At 40.2% G+C, this 6,019-nt stretch overlaps 1 protein-coding gene across 2 annotated transcripts in view; it reads left to right on the plus strand.

Moving 5' to 3' along the window:
• Positions 1 to 6,019, plus strand: part of LOC114623146 (aldo-keto reductase family 1 member C1-like) — a 24,832-nt gene that overhangs the window by 14,295 nt on the left and 4,518 nt on the right. The window lies entirely within an intron of this gene.

The raw sequence follows: 6,019 nt of genomic DNA on the forward strand, positions 1-6,019 counted from the left end.
CTCAAAATTCCCACCCCCTGGGGCATCCAGCCTTCATGAGGTCAAGGTTCTCTTCTTCCACCTATGCCCAGCAGGGCCCTCCACTTTTACATATTCAGCTGAAGCCCTGGATCCCCCCCTAAGTGCTCCCAGGCTGGTGGTTTAGACCCTGGGAGCTGTGGTTGGTTGGTATTGTTGCTCTCCTCATGGTGCCACAAACCCTTTCAGCTCCTTCAGTCTTCACTCTCACTCCTCCATTGAGAACCCCATGATCAGTTCAATGGCTAGTTGTGAGCATCTGCCTCTGAATATGTCTGACTCTTGAAGGCCTCTGAGGAGATATCCATATCAGGCTCTTATCAGCATGCACTTCCTGTCTTCCACATCAGCATCTACCTTTGGTGATTGCACATGGGATAGATACTCAGGTGGGGTGGTCTTGAGACGGCCCCTCCTTCAGTTTCTGTCCCTCACTTTGTCTCCATATTTGCTCCCTTGAGTATTTTGTTGCTCCTTCTAAGAAGGACCGAATCACCCTCACTTGGTCTTCCTTCTTTATGGGCTTCATGTGGCCTGTGAGTTGCATCTTGGGCATTTCAAGGTTCTAGGCTAATATCCAATAATCAGTGAGTGAATACCATGTGTCTTCTTTTGTGATTGGCTTACCTCACTCAGGATGATAATTTCTAGTTCCATCCATTTACCTAGGAACCTCTCGAATTCATTGTTTTTAATAGCTGAGTAATACTCCATTGTGTAAATATACCACATTTTTTGAATCCATTCCTCAGTTGAAGGACATCTGGGTTCTTTCCAGCTCCTGGCTATTATAAATAAGGCTGCTATGAACATAGTTGAGCATATGTCCTTGTTATATGTTCGAGCATCTTCTGGGTATATGCCTAGGAGTGGTATAGCTGGATCCTCGGGTAATGCTATGTCCAATTTTCTGAGGAACCGCCAGACTGATTTCCAAAGTGGTTGCACCATCTTGCAGTCCCACCAACAATGGAGGAGTGTTCCTCTTTCTCCACACCCTCGCCAGCATCTACTATCACCTGAGTTTTTAATCTTAGCCATTCTGACTGGTGTGAGATGGAATCTCAGGGTTGTTTTGATTTGCATTTCCCTGACGACTAAGGATGCTGAACATTTCTTTAGATGCTTCTCGGCCATTCGAGTTTCTTCCGTTGAAAATTCTTTGTTAAGCTCTATACCCCATTTTTTAATAGGGTAATTTGGTTGTCTGGAGTCTAATTTCTTGAGTTCTTTGTATATATTGGATATTAGCCCTCTATCAGATGAAGGATTGGTAAAGATCTTTTCCCAATTTGTTGGTTGTCGTTTTGTCCTATTGACAGTGTCCTTTGCCTTACAGAAACTTTGCAATTTTATGAAGTCCCATTTGTCAATTCTCGATCTTAGAGCATATGCCATTGGAGTTCTGTTCAGGAACTTTTCCCCTGTGCCCAAGTATTCGAGGCTTTTCCCCACCTTCTCTTCTATTAGTTTCAGTGTATCTGGTTTTATGTGGAGGTCCTTTATCCACATAGACTTGAGCTTTGTACAAGGAGATAAGAATGGATCAATTTTCATTCTTCTACATGTTGTCTTCCAGTTGAACCAGCACCATTTGTTGAAAATGCTGTCCTTTTTCCACTGGACAGTTTTAGCTCCTTTGTCAAAGATCAAGTGACCATAGGAGTGTGGGTTCATTTCTGGGTCTTCAATTCTATTCCATTGATCTTCCTGCCTGTCTCTGTACCAATACCAGGTAGTTTTTATCACTATTGCTCTGTAGTACAGCTTGAGGTCAGGGATGGTAATTCCTCCAGAAGTTCTTTTATTGTTGAGTATAGTTTTCGCTATCCTGGGTTTTTTGTTATTCCATATGAATTTGAGAATTTCCTTTTCTAACTCTGTGAAGAATTGAGTTGGGATTTTAATGGGGATTGCATTGAATCTGTAGATTGCTTTTGGCAAGATGGCCATTTTTATTATATTAATCCTGCCAATCCATGAGCATGGGAGATCTTTCCATCTTCTGAGATCTTCTTCAATTTCTTTCTTCAGAGACTTGAAGTTCTTGTCATACAGGTCTTTCACTTGCTTGGTTAGATTCACACCAAGGTATTTTATATTATTTGCAACTATTGTGAAGGGTGTCATTTCCCTAATTTCTTTTTCAGTCTGTTTATCTTTCATGTAGAGGAAGGCTACTGATTTGTTTGAGTTGATTTTATAACCAGCCACTTTGCTGAAGTTGTTTATCAGGTTTAGGAGTTCTCTGGTGGAAGTTTGGGGGTCACTTAAGTATACTATCATATCATCTGCAAATAGCGATATTTTGACTTCTTCCTTTCCTATTTGTATCCCTTTGACTTCTTTTTGCTGTCTAATTGCTCTGGCTAAGACTTCCAGTACTATATTGAATAGGTAGGGGGAGAGTGGGCAACCTTGTCTAGTCCCTGATCTTAGTGGGATTGCTTCAAGTTTCTCTCCATTTAGCTTGATGTTGGCTACTGGTTTGCTGTAAATTGCTTTTACTATGTTTAGGTAGGGGCCTTGAATTCCTGATCTTTCCAAGACTTTTATCATGAAGGGATGTTGAATTTTGTCAAATGCTTTCTCAGCATCTAGTGAGATAATCATATGGTTTTTTTCTTTAAGTTTGTTTATATAGTGGATTACATTGATGGATTTCCGAATATTAAACCATCCCTGCATTCCTGGGATAAAACCTACTTGATCATGATGGATGATTGTTTTGATGTGGTCTTGGATTCGGTTTGCTAGAATTTTATTGAGTATTTTTGCATCGATGTTCATAAGGGAGATTGGTCTGAAGTTCTCTTTCTTTGTCGGGTCCTTGTGGGGTTTGGGTATGAGTGTAATTGTAGCTTCATAGAACGAATTGGGTAGTGTTCCTTCTGTCTCTATTTTGTGGAATAGTTTGAAGAGAATTGGTATTAGGTCTTCCTTGAAGGTCTGATAGAATTCAGCACTAAAACCATCTGGTCCTGGGCTTTTTTTAGTGGGGAGGCTTTTGATGACTGCTGCTATTTCCTGAGGGGTTATGGGACTATTTAGATGGTTTATCTGCTCCTGGTTTAACTTCGGTACCTGGTATCTGTCTAGGAAATTGTCCATTTCATCCAGGTTTTCCAGTTTTGTTGAGTATAGGCCTTTGTAGTAGGATCTGATGATTTTTTGAATTTCTTCAGTTTCTGTTGTTATGTCTCCCTTTTCAGTTCTGATTTTATTAATTTGGATACTGTCTCTGTGCCCTCTGGTTAATCTGACTAAGGGTTTATCTATCTTGTTGATTTTCTCAAAGAACCAACTCCTGGTTTTATTGATATTTTGTATTGTTCTTTCTGTTTCTATTTGGTTGATTTCAGCCCTGAGTTTGATTATTTCCTGCCTTCTACTCCTCCTGGGTGTATTTGCTTCTTTTTGTTCTAGAGCTTTTAGTTGTGCAGTCAACTTGTTAGTGTGTGCTCTTTCCAGTTTCTTTTTGTAGGCACTTAGAGCTATGAGCTTTCCTCTTAGCACTGCCTTCATGGAGTCCCACAAGTTTTGGTATGATGTGTCCTCATTTTCATTGAATTCTAAAAAGTCTTTTATTTCTTTCTTTATTTCTTCCTTGACCAAGTCATCATTGAGTAGAGAGTTGTTCAGTTTCCATGTGTACGTGGGTTTTCCATTGTTTTTGTCATTATTAAAGACCAGTCTTAGTCCGTGGTGATCTGATAAGATGCAAGGGATTATTTCAATCTTTTTGTATCTGTAGAGGCTTGTTTTGTGACCAATTATATGGTCTATTTTGGAGAAGGTACCATGAGGTGCTGAGAAAAAGGTATATTCTTTTGTTTTAGGATGAAATGTTCTATAGATGTCTGTTAAGTCCATTTGGTTCATAACTTCTGTTAATTTCAAAGTGTCTCTGTTTAGTTTCTGTTTCCATGATCTGTCCATTGCTGACAATGGGGTGTTGAAATCCCCCACTATTATTGTGTGAGGTGTAATGTGTGTTTCGAGCTTTAGTAAAGTTTCTTTTATGTATGTAGGTGCCCTTGCATTTGGAGCATAGATGTTCAGAATTGAGAGTTCACCTTGGTAGATTTTTCCTTTGATGAGTATGAAGTGTCCTTCCTTATCTTTTTTGATTAATTTTGGATGAAAGTCGATTTTATTTGATATTAGAATGGCTACTCCAGCTTGTTTCTTGGGACCATTGGCTTGAAAAATTGTTTTCCACCCTTTTATTCTGAGGTAGTGTCTGTCTTTGTCACTGAGGTGCGTTTCTTGTATGCAGCAAAATTCTGGGTCTTGTTTGTGTATCCAGTCTGATAGTCTGCGTCTTTTTATTGGGGAATTGAGACCATTGATGTTAAGAGATATTAAGGAAAAATGATTGTTGCTTCCTGTTATTTTTTTTATTAGAGGTAAAGTTATGTTTGTATCTTTTTTGGGGGTTGTTGGAAGATTACTTACTTGCTTTTCCTAGGTTGTAGTTTCCCTCCTTGTGTTGGCATTTTCCATCAATTATCCTTTGAAGTGCTGGGTTTGTGGGAAGATATTGTGCAAATTTGGTTTTGTCATGGAATATCTTGGTTTCACCATCTATAGTGATTGAGAGTTTTGCTGGGTATAGTAATCTGGGCTGGCAATTGTGTTCTCTTAGTGTCTGTATGATGTCCGTCCAGGCTCTTCTGGCTTTTATAGTCTCTGGTGAGAAGTCTGGTGTAATTCTTATAGGTCTGCCTTTATATGTTACTTGACCTTTTTCCCTTACTGCTTTTAGTATTTTTTCTTTGTTTTGTGCATCTGATGTTTTGATTATTATGTGACGGGAGGTATTTCTTTTCTGGTCTAGTCTATTTGGTGTTCTGTAGGCTTCTTGTATGTTTATGGGCATCTTGTTCTTTAGGTTAGGGAAGTTTTCCTCAATAATTTTGTTGAAGATATTTACTGGCCCTTTAAGTTGAGAATCTTCATTCTCATCTATACCTATTATCCTTAGGTTTGGTCTTCTCATTGTGTCCTGGATTTCCTGGATGTTTTGAGTTAGGAGTTTTTTGCGTTTTGCATTTTCTTTGACAACTGTGTCAATATTTTCCACCGTATCTTCTGCATTTGAGATTCTCTCTTCTATCTCTTGTATTCGGTTGGTGATGCTTGCGTCTGTGACTCCTGAACTCTTTCTTAGGTTTTCTATCTCCATAGTTGTCTCCCTTTGAACTTTCTTTATTGTTTCTGTTTCTAGTTTCAGGTCCTGAATGTTTTTGTTTAATTCCTTCTTTGTGTTTTCTTCCATTTCTTTAAGGGATTTCTGTGATTCCTCTTTAAGGGCTTCTATCTGTTTACTTGTACTCTCCTGTATTTCTTTAAGGGAGTTACTTAATTCCTTCTTATAATCCTCTATCATCATCATGAGAAGTGATTTTAATTCTGAATCCTGCTTTTCAGGTGTGATGGGGTGTTCAGGGCTTGCTATATTGGGAGAATTGGGCACTGATGATGCCAAGAAACTTTGGTTTCCGTTGCTTATGTTCTTGCGCTTGCCTTTCGCCATCTGGTTAACTCTAGTGGTACCTGCCCTCACTGTGTAAAACTGGAGTCTGTATTTCCAGTTATCTTGCTTATTGCAGAGCTCCTCAGAGTCCAGAGGTCTCTGTGGTCTTATGCTCCTAATCTCCTGGGTGGAATAACTCCTGGGACTCAGGCCACCTCTTGGATCTGGAAATCCTTCTGCTCTGAGTGCAGTGGGTCCTCGATGACTCAGGATTCAGTTTCAGCTGCTCTGAGTGCAGTGGCTCCAGCTGCTCTGAGTGCAGTGGCTCCTGGATGACTCAGGATTCAGTTTCTCAACAGGACAGGAGCAGACCGACTCTGTGTCACCTGCTCTGAGTGCAGTGGCTCCTGGATGACTCAGGATTCAGTTTCTCCACAGGACAGGAGCAGACCAACTCTGTGTCTGTTCCAGCCCAGAGGACCAGGCAGGGGCAGAAGGGAAGTGGAATTCCGGAGGGGCGGG

This window comes from Grammomys surdaster, unplaced genomic scaffold (genome assembly GCF_004785775.1).
Source record: "Grammomys surdaster isolate TR1022 unplaced genomic scaffold, NIH_TR_1.0 194, whole genome shotgun sequence".
Lineage (NCBI taxonomy): Eukaryota > Metazoa > Chordata > Mammalia > Rodentia > Muridae > Grammomys > Grammomys surdaster.